The sequence below is a fragment of the Salvelinus fontinalis genome, chromosome 14, assembly GCF_029448725.1.
Source record: "Salvelinus fontinalis isolate EN_2023a chromosome 14, ASM2944872v1, whole genome shotgun sequence".
NCBI lineage: Eukaryota > Metazoa > Chordata > Actinopteri > Salmoniformes > Salmonidae > Salvelinus > Salvelinus fontinalis.
In genome coordinates, this window is record NC_074678.1 from 48,138,200 (window position 1) to 48,156,139 (window position 17,940).

At 43.4% G+C, this 17,940-nt stretch overlaps 1 protein-coding gene across 1 annotated transcript in view; it reads left to right on the top strand.

Moving 5' to 3' along the window:
* LOC129869344 (E3 ubiquitin-protein ligase RNF220-like) overlaps positions 1-17,940 on the top strand; it is a 48,086-nt gene that overhangs the window by 14,973 nt on the left and 15,173 nt on the right. The gene's annotated exons all lie outside the window — the stretch shown is intronic.

Genomic DNA, 17,940 nt, shown 5'->3' on the forward strand with positions numbered 1-17,940 from the left:
CCTCTGTTAATGGTTCTACCTAAAGCCCTTTATAAATGCTTCTACAAATAACAATTTTGTCCTAGAAACCCTCTATGAACGGTTCCACCAGCATTATTAGCCTTTAAAATGTAACTATTGTTAACGATACATTACATATATCCCAAGGCCTTTCTTTGAGGGCTTTCAAAGTGATGTGTAATTCCTATTGGAATCCAGCCAGAGTGAGGATATCCAACAATTGTAACTTTTATTCACATACATCATCTAAACTGGAACAACCATCTCAGTAACCGGTGCAATAAGTATAACTACTATATACTACTATAATAACTACTAACAGATTGGATTCGTTTTGAAATATGTATGTTATTTATCTTGTGTGTAGCATAAGGTTGATCAACCAATCAATGCACATGCAAAAATACAGATATTGAAACAAACAATTCTGAAAATCAACCTGCAATAGAGCATGCTGGGAAATATAATAACGAGGGGCGTGGTTTTGAGTGTTTTACTCCACACAGAGAAGAAAGTACAAAATCACACTAAACTCTGGTTACTCTGATTAACACCAAAACTGGACATTTTTTACACCACTGAGTGTTGAGTTAATTTAACTTCTGAATCAACATTAGGTCAAATTGGCCAATTTGCTGTATAGCATACAATACACTGCTGGTTCACTCATGTTCCCTTCGTTTCTCCTACTCTGCTCAATAAAATAACAGAAAATACTCATTTGAATCTCAGCAAAGATATCGAGGTCAGCAATGAATCATTTGACATGTTATGTAAAATGATTAAGGGAATAGCTGATACATGCACACATATTCCCATATAGGTACGGTTTGAAACATTCTCACGTTCTCTTTTTCAACGTAGCAGTATCAGATTTCTCCAACTCCTCATGTTAAAGTGTCAACACTGAGTTAAACACTAATGCTAAGGCACTATTTAAAAGAAAGAAAAACAAAATCACAATAAAAAAAGCTTATATTCAGATTCAGAAGGATTCTACTGTATGTAGAATCCTTTTTGCCTTCCAAGGAATCCATCTTGCCTCCCCCCAAAAAAACGTTCTTAGGATGTTAAAGGTTCTAGGTAGAACCCTTTGCCTTACAAAGGACCCTCATCTTCCAAAAACGATCTTTGAACTGTTGTTTTCCAAAAATGGGTTCTTCAGATGAAAATGGTTGTTGGCAAAGCCCTATCCCTTGGCAAAGAACCCTTTTAGAACCCTTTTTATCTAAGTGTGTATGGTCGGCGTCCCCAATGGAAGGGTGGGTGATGTGGGAGTAGGCAACTAGATTCAGGCGTGGGACGATTTTTTTCAGAGCGGATGGTCGGGTGACTGAAACATAATTATAAATGTACACTACAAATTGACCTCAAAGAGAGTTTCATACCTTGATTTCATTGAGACACAATCACGTCTTTTTATTTCCTAAGTGAAACAAATTTGTAGCTGAATTCCTGGTAATTTTTGTATTTCTTTATTTACATTTTTTTTTTTTTTTTTTTTTTTTTTTTTTTACTTTGAAGGGCCCAAAAAAATCACGGCTATAGCCAACCTCTGTCCTATGGGCTCTGGTCAAAATGTAGTGCACTGTATAGGGAATAGGTTGCCATTTGGGACGGATCCTAGGGCGAAAGGGAATGGGGCTGCGGTTGTCGATCACTGGCTCAGTCAAAAAAGACCACATCCCCTGTTCTGTCCCCGGAGTCTAACAAATCACTCAGGCAGATAGAAAGGGCAGGAAGGGCAAATGCTCAGGTTAAACAGACACTTACTGAAGATCAGCACACACAAGATGACAGTCTAACTGTGTGTGTGTGTGTGTGTGTGTGTGTGTGTGTGTGTGTGTGTGTGTGTGTGTGTGTGTGTGTGTGTGTGTGTGTGTGTGTGTGTGTGTGTGTGTGTGTGTGTGTATCTGTTTGTTTGTGTGTGGGCAGGTGGAAGCGAGGGAGGGTGTGTGTGTTTGTTTGCGTACCTACCTGCGTGCCAGTGTGCGTGCCAGCGTACGTGTGTATACTCTGTGTGTTTGTGTGTGTGTGCGCGTGCGCGCCGATCCATGCATGTGTGTGTTGCCACAGACCTCATTATACAGCATCAGACTCAGACCTCCTGCTGCTTACTTCTCACCCAGCTGTGAGGCAGATCTATAAAAGCAGAGGGACCCACAGACCTAGAACGTGCTACTCATATGACCTGTGACCTCTGAACCACAGCAACAACACACATTTTTTCTCACAAACCTCTATGCATCCCAAATGATACCCTATTCCCTATACAGGTGTGCTATCTTAATTTGACCCGTTTTTTCACAGCAATAAAATAATCCTGCAGCGACAGGAAATGTTAACTACATTATCCTGATATTTTTTGTAGGGGTGGATACATTATTCATTAGGGCAAATAAAGTCTTACATTTTTAAAGTGTAAATTATTAACTTTAGAAGCCTTTTTAAAAACTTGAATACCGGGGTCTGGTCAAAAGTAGTACACTATATGGAGAATAGAGTACCGTTTGGGACGTGATTCTGTTCCCTCAATACAGATGAAGTAACCAAGAATGTCCACCACTAAACACACAGCGACCAGTTAACCAATAAGTATTCCACTGATAAGTCGTTACATTCAGCTTACCTATAGTGCCTAGTAATGAGCTGGTACTGTACCCCTTAAAGGTAAAAGTGTACAGAGAGTGACCCCTCACCCCCTCCTTACACCCCCAGCTCTGTATGAGGGGTGTAAACTAAACACCTCTCTGTGCACCACTGAGAATACCAGTCCACTGTGGCCTTAAATCACTGATCTGGTAATTGGTAGGAAAACAGTGGTCCAGCTGTATATAACCTTTTATGTGTTGTCTCAGCTATTTATTAGGGTGGTAAAGAGGCTGTGTGTGTGTGTGTGTCTGTGTGTGTCTGTGTCAGGGGTGATTTGGCAGAGTGCTTGAGGAGGGTTGATGGTGGATGATACTAATTGTCCTCGTAGACCACACAAGCAGTGCTGGACAGTATAAACCTGGTTAGAGGCAGGCGAATGAAGAGGTCAGTCCATAATGAAATGAGAACCCAATGTCATAAAATAATCAAAATAATTGTAGGAATTGCGACAGTGTGAAACTTCCCATATCTCGCTTGCCGTAGTGTAAGCTTACTCCTCGGTTAAGCCGTGCGTCTGTCTCTCGAAGAAAAAAATTCTAAAACTCTCAAATAGATTTAGCAGCGTTACTGTGTGTGTGTGTGGGGGGGTCCCCGATCTGATTAATTATATTCTATGCCAGCCACGCACATTGTAATGCAGATAATGTTATACAGAATTATACAGTATTGAGTATACAAAATCCCAGGACAGTCACTGTTATAGCAGTATCGTACCACTGGGTCTGGGTGGGCTAGAACCGAGGCCAGGTTCTAACTGGCGGAGGTCCAGCCTCATTAGCTCAAGCCACTCTTTTGAAGCTCTGTTCAGTGGAGGAGAGAGGAGATTGAACTTTCAGCTGGAAGTGGCCTGGCTACAGCACCGCGGCATGACTTGGGATTGAACAAGAACAGAGAAGCGAGGATCTATAACTGGCCCGCGTTGCCAATGGTCTTTGTTCTCCTGTGTTAGCAGACGGGGAGGGAGTATCGCTGGGGGCGTATTGATGAGCCAGGAGCGAGCTCACCAGGGCTACAGACACGTATGCGGTCAAATGCGTGCATTTGCGCGAATGCACGCCCGCGTATACCCAGGCACACGCACGCACACATGTACAGTGCCAGTCAACATTTTGGACACACTTACTCATTCAATGGGTTTTTCATTATTTTTTACTATTTTCTACATTGGAATCATGTAGTGAACAACCTTCTTAATGTGCTTGAGCCAATCAGTTGTGTCGTGACAAGGTAGGGGTGGTACAGAGAAGACAGCCCTATTTGGTAAAATACCAAGTCCATATAATGGTAAGAACAGTTCAAATAAGCAAAGAGAAATGACAGTCCGTCATTTTGAGTCCAAATTTGAGATTTTTTGGTGTCTTTGTGAGACGCAGAATAGGTGAACGGATGATCTCCGCATGTGTGGTTCCCACCGTGAATCATGGAGGAGGAGGAGTTTTTCAACAAGAAAAGGACTCAAAACACACCTCCAGGCTGTGTAAGGGCTATTTGACCAAGAAGGAGAGAGATGGAGTGCTACATTAGATGACCTGGCCTCCACAATTACCTGACCTCAACCCAATTGAGATGTTTTGGGATGAGTTGGACCACAGAGTGAAGGAAAAGCACTCAACAAGTGCTCAGCATATGTGGGAACTCCTTCAAGACTGTTGGAAAAGCATTCCAGGTGAAGCTGGTTGAGAGAATGCCAAGAGTGTGCAAAGCTGTCATCAATGCAAAGGGTGGCTACTTTGAAGAATCTCAAATATAAAATATCTTTTGATTTGTTTAACACTTTTTTGGTTGCGACGTTATTCCATATGTGTTATTTCATAGTGTTTATGTCTTCAATCTTATTCTACAATGTAGAAAATAGTAAAAATAAAGAAAAACCCTTGAATGAGTAGGTGTGTCCAAACCTTTGACTGGTACTGTACGTGGACACAAACACACAGGCAAATGCGCATTCACACACACAAACACACACACGCTGGCACAAAACATCGGCCACTGTGTTTCTCCACTGTGGTGTGAAGGCTCCCTTTGTTTGGCTGCCCTTATTCCAGTGATAGTGCTGGGTCGGTGTCTGTGTGTCTTGTCTGACAGATTGTCTTACCCTGAATAAGTCAATCACTGCCCTGTTCAACCACACTGGCACAATAAATGTGAACCAGCTACTCTGGGGGGGGGGGGGGGGGGGGGGGGTCAGACGTCCAGACCTGCCAGCGATTCTTGCATGACTCAGTGTGTGTTTAGGCATGTGTCTTCCCACTGGGCACACACACTGGTTGAATCAACGTTGTTTCGATGTCATTTCAATAAAATTTACGTTGAAACATTGATTTGACATTTGTGCCCAGTGAGTTGAATGTATTCCGTAATGAAAGGATCGTCTCTCAGATACAGAAGCTGACGTTTAGTCAGTCAGTCAGTCAGTCAGTCAGACAGACAGACAGACAGGCAGACAGACAGACAGACAGACAGACAGACAGACAGACAGACAGACAGAGACAGACAGACAGAGACAGACACAGACACACAGAGACAGACACAGACACACAGACAGACAGTTAATATGCCAGGCTGTGTGGGGAAACACAAACACTGGTTGATAAGTGCACCAGGGCCCGTGTTCACAAAGCACCTCAGAGTAAGACTGCTGATCTAGGACCTGTCCATGTGATCCTGGTCATTATGATCCAACAGTTCAAACTGATCCTAGATCGGCACTTTAGGAATGCTAGCTTTCTCTGCTATGTCCCTCATCCCAGCAACAGTGGTATGTGACTGTGAGACAGCATCTGATGTTATCTGTATGCGGAGAGACAGGATAGGAAGCCGGATCACTTTGAGGGCTACGTGTGATGTGGTGCTGGTCGCTATTAGTACTGTTTTCCTGTTTCCAACCTCTCACACCTTTGGTGTATGGGGGACAGGTGTGAGTGTGTATGTGTGTGTGGGTCTCTGTGTCTGGGTGTGACTATGTACAGTATGTGCGCGTGCTTGCGTGTGTTTGTGTGTCTGCGTGCGTTCATGCGTTCGTGCGTCCGTGACTCGAGGTCCCCCGCTATCTAGAAGTCCCATTGACTGTGAGCGTTCAGGGTCAAAGTACTTGATGCAATCAGCTCGTAGAATGAGCCTTTCATTTTCCCCCATTAAGCACTAATTGACAGGCTGTTGACAGAGAGAGGGAGAGAGGGAGAACGAAAAAGAGAGCGAGATAGGGAGAGAGGGAGAACAAAAAAAAGAGAGGGAGAGAGGGAGAGAGGGAAAGGGAGAGTGGGAGAGGGAGAGAGAGAGAGAGCACGAAAAAGAGTGAGAGAGAGGAAAGGGGAGAGCGGGAGAGGGAGAGAGGGAGCGAGCACAAAAAAGAGTGAGAGACAGAGGAAAAGGGAGAGCGGGAGAGGGAGAGAGGGAGCGAGCACGAAAAAAAGAGTGCGAGAGAGAGAGAGGGAGAGAGAGGGAGAGACAGAGGGGTAGAGAGAGCATGAAAAAGAGAGTGGGTGACGGGGAGAGGGAGGGAGCGATAGAGAGATGGAGAGAGGGAGAGAGAGAGGGAGGGAGCGATAGAGAGACAGAGAGAAGGACAGACAGAGGGGGAGAGGGAGGGAGCGATAGAGAGACAGAGAGAGGGAGAGACAGAGAGGGAGAGGGAGGGAGCGATAGAGAGACAGAGAGAGGGAGAGACAGAGGGGGAGAGGGAGGGAGCGATAGAGAGACAGAGAGAGACAGAGGGAGGGAGAGACAGAGGGGGAGAGGGAGGGAGCGATAGAGAGACAGAGAGAGGGAGAGACAGAGGGGGAGAGGGAGGGAGCGATAGAGAGACAGAGAGAGGGAGACAAAGAGAGACAGAGGGAGGGAGCGATAGAGAGACAGAGAGAGGGAGAGACAGAGGGGGAGAGGGAGGGAGCGATAGAGAGACAGAGAGAGGGAGAGACAGAGGGGGAGAGGGAGGGAGCGATAGAGAGACAGAGAGAGAGAAAGAGAAAGAAAAGCCCAGGCCAGCAGTGTGTGTTAATCAGTGGGTCGACTAATAGCAATCTGTATTTTAAGGGCCAATCTAATTAGACCTTTAACGAGGGGCTATGATTACTCTATTAGCCTCTTAATGCCTCATTCAGACCCACTCAGGCCACACACACACAGCCAACCACACACTTTATTGACAAGAGAGAAATGTCTCTCTTTCAGGTGGAAGGACTGGTGTACTCATAGTCCAGATAATTCAGATAAGAAAACTAGAGCAGTCCACCAAGATTTATAGCCGGATGATAGTGTCATCATGACAGCGGGATCCAACGGTCACTGTAGGGCCTATGCTCAGCCGCTAAATGTAAATGTTATCTCCCACTTAATTACCAGTGTTCAGCTGATGTCACCTAACCGTCACTTAGCCTGTGACAGCTGTTACCTCTCAGACGAATACACTTTGATTGGATTTGATTTTGATTTGTGAACCGGCTTATATCATCACGTCACTAACGCTTCACTTAAAACCTGCAGGCATAAAGCTTTATAATGCAGGTATAACGCTTGTTATAAGTATGTGTGAGCCTTCATAATGTGTTAGAGTAACATCAAAGCCAGAGGCATCCATATGACACAATGGGAAACTGAAGCAGAGGGGCACTGCTCCTCTACAGGTGCTGGACAGAGAAAGCTTACCCCATAAATATTGTGTTTGTAGTTCTGAGGTTTAGATATAGTCCTATCTATATAATGATCAGCCCTAAGGGCAACCTTATCTTCACCGCAACTCACACTCTCTCCTTTCCCTTTTTTCCCAGATTTGTAGATCAGTATCAAAGATCATTGAGCCATGCATTTCAAAGAGCCCGGGATTGATTACAGTCTGAAAAGACTAGAGGCAGAGTTTGCCTTCGGGGTGAACACGGTCTAAGAGGAGAACCTGGTAGTTGAGACATGGCTGTCGAGTCCACTCTCTTTCTTATTTGTGGATAGAAAGAGATGATTGGCCGAGGACATGCACGGCCATGGCCACAGCTGTCGGAACTATAGTGACCTGTAATGGAGAAGAGAGAGGAGAGGAGAGGAGAGGAGAGGAGAGGAGAGGAGAGGAGAGGAGAGGAGAGAGAGAGAGAGAGAGAGAGAAAGAGAGACAGAGAGAAAAAAAGAGAGGTTTGCAATATTGGTTGGAGGTCTTTGTTCTGATTGACCTGTGGTCAAAGGGCCTTGTCATTGATCGGTGGGTCATCAGAGAAGGGCTATGGGGCTGAGGTGGTTCACAATGAGTCAATTTGAGGTTGAATTCCACTAGGAGCACAGCTGCTCAACTCAATATTTGTCTCCTTTTCAGCACAAAGTGGGAGATTTACTCTGATATACTGTTTTTTTAAAAATAATTCATACATATTTTCCTAAGCCTAAAAAATATACAAGACCAGAGTGAATCTCCCAATAGGTGTTGAAAAGGAGACGAATATACCTATGAGTGTGTTTACACTGCTTTCTTTCATTAATCCATAATATTCTGAACTGTTCTCTCCATATATTCTACTGAGTCTGTCGAAAATTATAATTAAAAGGTACACCAAATTTAAAGGGGTTGGCTTTAGATAAATGCAGTGAAAACCCTGTTGACAAAGGGAGCTGATCGTGGCCTACAGGTAACGGAAGGCCGTGCACACCCCCATTCACATCGACAGGGCTGTAGTGGAGCGGGTCTAGAGCTTCAAGTTTTTTCGGTGACACGACAACGCCTCTTCCCCCTCAGGAGGCTGAAAAGAGTTTGCAGGGGCCCTCAGATCCTCAAAAAGCTTCTACAGCTGCACTGTTGAGGACTTCTTGACTGGCTGCATCCCCGTTTGTTATGTCAACGGCCTGGCATCCGTCCATAGCGCTACAGAGGGTAGCAGGTTAAAGAGCTAACAGGTTATAGAGCAAAAATCGTAATTATCACAACACATAGGTTGTAATATGCCTTTTTCCTGGCTTGGCCTACCTACACACGCTACTGGAATAAGATAAGTCTAAAAAAAAGTAGAATTTATTTAATTGTATTTCTTTATTTTTTATTTGACCTTTATTTAACTAGGCAAGACAGTTAAGAACACATTCTAATTTACAATGACGGCCTACAGCGGCCAAACCCGGACGATAGCAACTACTGAGAGATGCGTAGGAAAGACGTGCGTAGAAAAGGCGTACGGTGGTGGTGCGAAGCTACCATCTGTGGGATTATGACTGAACGCCTCTAAGTCAGAATCCTCCCTAAACGTAACGATACCATAAATCCCGATTCGGATTTCGTAAATCCAAATCGGGATCCATTTGAATGCAATTTTGTGTGCCCAATAATTTAAATTGGACCTAACTTCAACGTCTGGAAAATACGTATTTTAGATGTCTTTTCAACCTCATTTTGCTTACTGGGATTATTCTAGTTTTGTGGGGCAGCAGTATTTTTGACTCAGAATGACCAAAACCAGGCCTGGACACAGGAGTAGAAAAGGCCCAGTGCACAAATAAAAAAAAAAAAATATATATATGTACATATAGGCCGTATATACAGTACCAGTCAAAAGTTTGTACACACCTACCCATTCAAGGGTTTTTCTTTATTTTTACTATTTTCTACATTGTAGAATAATAGTGAAGACATCAAAAGTCTGAAATAACACATATGGAATCATGTAGTAACCAAAAAAGTGTTAAACAAATCAAAATATATTTTATATTTGAGATTCTTCAAAGTTGCCTTGATGACAGCTTTGCACACTCTTGGCATTCTCTCAACCAGCTTCACCTGGAATGCTTTTCTAGTCTTGAAGGAGTTCCCACATATGCTGAGCACTTGTTCACTGCTTTTCCTTCACTCACTCTGTGTCTGTTATTTGAACTCTGTAAAGCATTTATTTGGGCTGCAATCTGAGATGCAGTTAACTCTAATGAACTTATCCTCTGCAGCAGAGGTAAGTCTGTGTCTTCCTTTCCTGTGGCGGTCCTCATGAGAGCCAGTTTCATCATAGTCCTTGATTGTTTTTGAGACTGCACTTGAAGAAACTTTAAAAGTTCTTGAAATTTTCAGAATTGTCTGACCTTCATGTCTTAAAGTGATGATGGACTGTCATTTATTTTGCTTATTTGAGCTGTTTTTGCCATTATATGGACTTGGTCTTTTACCAAATAGGGCTATCTCCTGTGTATCACCCCACCCCTACCACTTAGTGTGTTGTGAATTCTGTAGTTAATGTATTGTAATGTTTTGGCAGGTCAGATACCTTGTCACAACACAACTGATTGGCTCAAATGCAAAGTCACTTTTAACAAGGCACACCTGTTAATTGAAATGCATTCCAGGTGACTACCTCATGAAGCTGGTTGAGAGAATGCCAAGAGTGTGCAAAGCTGTCATCAAGGCAAAGGGTGGCTACTTTGAAGAATCTCAAATATAAAATATATTTTGATTTGTCCCGTCAACAGGACAGTTGTAAATCATGCAGCACATTATGTCAAGATCGCAAATTTTAAGGAACAACAAATGTCAGTACATATAAGTGTCTTATATCGGCTGAAAGCTTGAATTCCTGTTAATATAACTGCACTGTCCAATTTACAGTAACTATTACCGCGAAGAAATGCCATGCTATTGTTTGAGGAGAGCTCCTAACAACAAAACACTTTTTTTCAATGCGATAGGTTTGATAAATTCACCTTTGAAGGTGAAATGTGAATTTACATTCTAAAATCTTGCTCTGATTTATCATCCAAATGGTCTCAGAGATAACTTGAAGTGTCGTTTTCTTGGATAAAATCCTTTTTCATATCCTAAAAAGGTCCATATAGCATGCACGGGGATTTTGTATTTCCACTCGTTCAATTTGCAAAGAAAAGAATCTGTGAAAATCTAACCCTAAACGTTGTTTCAACGAGTCAAATCACATTCATATCTATTCCTCAGAGATCCTAGAAGGTAACAAGACTTAACTATTTCATTAGGGGGGTAGTATATCCTATAGGACACTATATTTGGTCAGAGGGCGACGCCTTCATGGCACGCCAATGACGTGGGTGGCCATCACTTGAACGACTGTATCTTTGTAAAATAAGCACCAATCGGGGACAAACAAAGCTAGCTAGATAGCCAATGAGCTGGGCTTTACGAGGAGTATCCTAAATGTCGTAAAATGTAACAACTAACCTTCTACGACTGCATGCCTTTTTATTTTGGACAAAAATTCAAAGGATATTCATAGTTATGAAGTTATGAAAACTGGTTGTTTTGCACATGTTGAACTTATAATATGGCTACTAATACTTGGAAAGCTAAATCAAAGTCCAAGTATACAGATTTGATGATATTCTTGCAGAAAAATGGAATATGAATGCGAATGTCTCCTTCACGATTTGTCCAAATGTACCTGGGGACTTCACACTAAAAGGTTCAGTCATACTTCAAGTGATCCATCTGAAACTTTGCACATACACTGCTGCCATCTCGTGGACACTATCGGAATTACAACCAGAGTGATGGCTATAACTGTGACCTTTCTCTTGCATTTCAAAGATGGTGGTAAAAAAAACACTGGTTGTTTTTTTTTCTTTGTATTTTCTTCTACCAGATCTATTGTGTTATATTCTCCCAAATTCAATTCACATTTCCACAAACTTCAAAATGTTTCCTTTCAAATGGTACCAAGAATATTGGAAAGATTGGAAGATTGGAAAGCTCCCACGGTCATCCCCCTCTTCAAAATGGTGACACTCTAGACCCAAACTGTTACAGACCTATATCCATCCTGCCCTGCCTTTCTAAAGTCTTCAAAAGCCATGTTAACAAACAGATCACTGACCATTTCGAATCCCACCGTACCTTCTCCGCTGTGCAATCTGGTTTCCGAGCTGGTCACGTGTGCACCTCAGCCACGCTCAAGGTACTAAACGATATCATAACCGCCATCGATAAAAGACAGTACTGTGCAGCCTTCTTCATCGACCTGGCCAAGGCTTCAGTGTCAGTTCAGTGTGTCAAATCGGAGGGCCCGTTGTCCTTACCTCTGGCAGTCTCTATGGGGGTACCACAGGGTTCAATTCTCTGGCCGACTCTTTTCTCTGTATATATCAATGATGTTGCTCTTGCTGCGGGTGATTCCTTGATCTACCTCTATGCAGACGACATCATTCTGTATACCTCTGGCCCTTCTTTGGACACTGTGTTAACAAACCTCCAAACGAGCTTCAATGCCATACTCCTTCCGTGGCCTCCAACTGCTCTTAAACGCTAGTAAAACTAAATGCATGCTCTTCAACCGATTGCTGACCGCCGACCAGCATCACTACTCTGGATGGTTCTGACTTAGAATATGTGGACAACTACAAATTCCTAGGTGTCTGGCTAGACTGTAAACTCTCCTTCCAGACTCATATTAAGCATCTCCAATCCAAAATTAAATCTAGAATCGGCTTCCTATTTCGCAACAAAGCCTCCTTCACTCACGCTGCCAAACATACCCTCGTAAAACTGACTATCCTACCGATCCTCGACTTGTCATTTACAAAATAGCCTCCAACACTCTACTCAGCAAATTGGATGCAGTCTATCACAGTGCCATCCGTTTTGTCACCAAAGCCCTTTATACCACCCACCATTGCGACCTGTATGCTCTCGTCGGCTGGCCCTCAATACATATTTGTTGCCAGACCCACTGGCTCCAGGTCATCTATAAGTCTTGGCTAGGTAAAGCTCCACCTTATCTCATCTCGCTGGTCACCATAACAACACCCACCTGTAGCACGCGCTCCAGCAGGTATATCTCACTGTTCCTCCCCAAAGCCAACATTTCCTTTGGCCTCCCCTCCTTCCAGTTATCTGCTGCCAATGACTGGAACGAATTGCAAAAATCTCGGAAGTTGGACTTATATCTCCCTCACTAACTTTAAGCATCAGCTATCTGAGCAGCTTACCGATCGCTGCAACTGTACACAGCCCCTCTGTAAATAGCCCATCCAACTACCTACCTCATCCCCATATTGTTTTTATTTACTTGTTTTGCTCTTTTGCACAGCAGTATTTCTACTTGCACACCATCATCTGCACATCTATCATTCCAGTGTTAATTTGCTAAATTGTAATTACTTCGCTACTATTTGCCTATTTATTGCCTTACCTCCTTACTACATTTGCACACACTGTATATAGGTTTTTCTGTTGTGTTATTGACTGTATGTTTGTTTATCCCATGTGTAACTCTGTGTTGTTTTTTTGTTGCACTGCTTTACTTTATCTTGGCCAGGTCGCAGTTGTAAATGAGAACACGTTCTCAACTGGCCTACCTGGTTAAATAAAAGTGAAATAAATCAAATAAAAATATGCATATCCTTGCTTCAGTGCCTGTGCTACAGGCAGTTAGTTTTGGGTATGTCATTTTGGCAAAAATTGAAAAAGGGGGTTATCCCTAAGAAGTTAACACTTTTTTGGTTATTTCATAGTTTTGATGTCTTCACGATTATTCTGCAATGTAGAAAATAGTAAAAATTAAGAAAAACCCTGGAATGAGTAGGTGCATCCAATCTTTTGACTGGTATTTTTGTAATAATATATTTTTGAAATTCAGATTTTTCACAGGGTGCAGCACCCTCAGAACCCCACCTTCCTGCGGCCATGCTCCACCAATTATACATTTGTCAAATCAATGCTTCTTATATTCCATTTAAAATGTAACATAAATGCACTGTAATTCAAGCTTTAAAACGTTTTTTTTCCCCTCCCTGCCTCATGACAAATTGTGTAGAATAGCAGGATTTCTGCATTAAAGCTGCATCGACACAAACTCTCTTCCCCGTGACAAAATGTGTAGAATTGCAGGAAATTAGCTTGAAAACTACAAAATGTTCCTTCACAGGTCTCAAGACTTTGTTTGTTCGGGCCATGCGTTTCAAAGTCAAAGTTAAACTTATTGTATCCTATTTATATCTCACTCAAGTTGTGTTCTGATTATGAGGGGGTCCCTGATGAATTTCCTATTACAAAAGGGTTCCCCGGCCCGAAAAAGTTTCAGAAACACTCGCCTACTGGGAATTACAGTGCTGTCCTCCATGTGTACTTCTAATGTACAATGTAGACATAAGACCCATCAACAATGAGTTAATACAGCCTTTATTAGTCAATGACTAGTCATTACAGTCCTAATGAGACATTGATTAAATGCAATGAGGGAGTGGCGGTGAGGATGGTGGTGGTGGTGCAGTATCTTTAAGACATTATACACAATGGATTGGGTGGTGTCAGATGGAACTGGGGTCCATGGCCCATAGGGCTCTGGTCAAAAGTAGTGCACTATGTAGAGAATAATGTGCCATTTGGGAATCAGAGGATGTGTGTATTACGGTAATTGACCAGTAAAAACAGTTTGGCAAGGGTATTTCTCAACACCACATTTGCTTTTTTTTTTTATTGTATACCCGGGAAATTCTGGGATGAATAAAAATTCTGGGGAAAAAACGACCAATCTTTTGAAAACCACGGAAATGGGAAATGGCTCTCCTCAGCATATGTGTTAGCAGCTACAGTACATGGCCTATTATGTCACTCGTTAAATAGCCTACCTCTCAATAGGCCATTATTTCCCCAATAAAAACAAACGGCAGCCCATTTCCCTCCGCCATTTACTTCAGAGAGCTTGGTGGCGTCCCAAATGGCACCCTATTCCCTATTTAGCGTACTACTTTTGATCATGACCCATAGGGACCCATAGGCACTACATAGGGAATAGGGTGCCATTTGGGACGTAGATAGGAAGTGTGTTACAGGTAGGAAGAAAAGCGCTGAGTAATATCCTTTAATATTTTTTGATGTGATGTTTTAAATGGGAAGCAGGTTGTCGTGGGAGACAGGAAGGGGCGGGGCACAGGTGTGGTGGGAGCCAATTACTTTTATGACTCAGGTCTCCTCTGAACGTTTGCCAACTACAGCCCCCACAAGCCTCCGCAATCTACCCACTGATTTCACATAATAGAGCCTGTGCTTATTATGACGTTAAAGTGGAAAGGGAAACTAATTGTTTTTGGTCTGATGATGGTAGTTAGGGCGAGGTGTCAATCTTTTATCATACCAGATAGGCATACAGCTAGCCTTGATTTCCAGCCTTCCTTTCAGGATCTGTGTGATGAACGAGGACGGCACCTTGAGACTGGCATACAGCAAGACGCAGGCACACAAATAATCCTCATTTCTTTTGTGGAGGCTTGCCTGTACCATAACCCAGCCATTCAAAACAATCCAATCTTGACCATTGCCCATGTCTATCAATCATAGTTATACCACATCTTCAGATTTTGTCACTGCGGGTTATTCTTTACAACATGGCCATATAGCCTTGTTCATGCCCTGGGTGACATCAAGCCCTGATGACATGTGGCATTCTGTAAAGGTCACGTCAGCCATCTCAGCTACGTGTGTCTATACAGTAGTGGCACCCGTCATATGGGCGCTGGCATCAGCGATTACCACAGCCCACAGGGTGACTATGGTCTTTTTAGGGATGTGTGTGTGTGCGTGCATGGGCGTGCGTGTGTGTGTGTGTGGTTGTCTGATCTCTCTGTATTGGTGGTGTGGCTATACGGGATAGAATTGATGTCCCATACATACAGCAGGCCTATGACTTTAAACACTTCCTGTGTTTCCAGGATCCTATAACCTACAATATGAACAGTTCTGTCGGTCATCAAATATAATTTCCCTCAAATAGAGCATTAGTGTATTTAAATACATTGTACATCACGAACCATATGAGGGTTCCTATTTTATGTAATTTAATTGTGAGGGGATTAGACAAAAACTCAACACAGTATTTCTACAGAACATTCCTCTCACAGGTGACTCCTGTGAAAGGCCTTGGAAGATAAGATATGCATTTATTTTGTGCTGACATGCAGTCATACTGCTCTGTCGTCCATATGATTTCCTCCTGACAACAACAAACCATAACAGAAAGACTATTTCCTGAATCTTGATTGATTTTGAGATTTGAAAATGGGATTTCTACTATAGATACAAAAGATGTTACCATAGGAGTTGGGAGAGCATGAAACTCGCAACGCTAGGATAGTGGTTTCGATTCCCGGTACCATCCGTAAGTAAAAATAAAAAAAATGCACACATGTCTATAAATCGGTTTGGATTAAAGTGTCTACTAAATGGCATTAGATTATATTACAGGAGTGTTATGAAGTGACTTGTAAACTGTTGTTCCTTCTGACATTCTCCGTTTTTTTTGTTGTTGTAACAAAGCATTTCCTCTGACCGGCCACAACGTACGGCAAGTTAGCTGTACAGTACATCTACAACTGTATGGATATTATTGTAGAGTCAAAGGCTTCAGGATGTAACCTAGGAGGTAGCCTACCCATGATGCCACCATGCATGTGTGTGTTTGTCCTCAGAAACAGAGACAGTGTAGCCTAACCACTGGCCTAACCACCAGCCTCCTTAGTGAGGGATGGGACCACGGCTGAACAGAGAGCAGAACAGATGAGAGTGCTACACAGCTTTGGCAGCCTGGGGGGAAACAGCTTTCCAGACAGAGAGGGAATCCATCAGCTCCTGTTCAATGGGGAGATAGCTAGCTAGCCACATAGGCTAGTTTACTGCCTCCTTGTTATGTGTCTGAGACCCCCCCCCCCCCCCCCCCCCCCCCCCCCCCCCCCCCCCCCCCCAGGCTCAGTGGTGAGGACGACTGATGCTGACACATTTTTCTGGAAGGGGGAATGGGAGGGGGAATAGCCGCAGGAAGATGTTTGGGGGTGGCGGTTCTGAGATTTTTTTTCACCTATGATGGCGCAGAATTACATTTTTGCCAGCGCTACAGATGACTATATCGGTCCAGTAATACAGGACTAGACAAAAAAATAAATAAAATAATAATATATTTATTTTATTCAGATTTTTTTAGGGGGTGCTGCAGCACCCCTACTTCCCGCGGCTATGGGAGGGAGAGAAGTAGGAAAGGAGGGGGAGGAAGCATGTGTACAGGGTGGTTGGGATGTCTCGAACGTGCACGCATGCAGGTACGCACACACACACACGCCATAATTAAGTCTTGGTCATTAAAGTGATTTTTAGGACAGATATAGCTTCAATCAGGGCTGGGAAACCATCCCTAACATGGAGGTTGCCTGGTGCAGACAAGAGTCGACAGGATATGGTGGAGGGAGGATGGGGAGGGAGAGTCTACAAAAACGGGGACAATAAACCACCTGAAAAATCAAATCCCATTCCTCTTATCATGGCGCCATTCAGAGACGCTTATCTCACCAGGTAATGTGGTTATAAATTCAATTTCAGCCCCGAGATTTCATTGTTTACTAATGCCTGCATGTTCCGGGCCGGGGAGCGCTGAAAGCCCGGCAACGCTCGATGCGTGTCGGGAAAACTCATTTAGGCTTCCGCGAGGGATGCAAAAAAGGCGTGAGGAACACAGAATGACCTGTCACTTTCCCAAGGACACTGAGTGTTTTTTTTGCTATTTGCGGCCATGTTTTATTCAGCAACCATTTTTTTCCCTATTTGGGTGCTCATTAGGTACTCGTAGCTCAGCTGATGTCAGAGGGGACGCCAACCTGCTCCCAGCATGCCACATGTCATGTATTTTGTCCTTATGAGTGTCGCTGATGTGTTGTGTAATAGGTTCCTGAGGGAAGCAGATAGGTGACTATACATGCTGCAGGCCCCTAATAGGCTCTCAGGTTTAAAAAATCTGTGTGGCTCACTTGGTAGAGGATGGCACTTGCATTGCCAGGGTTCTGTGTTCGATTCCCACGGGGGACGAGTATGAAAATGTATTCCCGCACCACTGTAAGTTGCTCTGGATAGGAACGTCTGCTAAATTATGTAAATGTGAAATGGCTGGGGTGATACCGTGACGGTGTTCTTAATGGTGATAAGTCGGCCTACTGTATGAGGCCTTTGTTTTTATTCATGTCCTTGCTATTGACCGTACTGTATATTCCCTCTGTAATGGCTATATTATGGCGTTCTCTAGTCTGGTTGTGTTGAGATATAGAGGGAAATACGATGCAGAGAGATGGCCATACCTTTCTGCATGTGATTAATGGCTTTCAGGAGTAAATCACCTCATTTACCTGGTAAAATGTTGATATAGTATAACTCCCTTCCCAGCTGGCTGCTTATGGCCATATACCATCAGTGAAACCCAATGGGCCGGGTGGGCCGGGCTAATGTTCCCATTGACAGCCTATGATGTAGGCTCACTGACAGGGTGGTGGGAGTGTGTGGGGGGCGGTGTGTGTGTGTACTTGTGTTCATGTGTGTGTGTGTATTAGCGTTCGAGC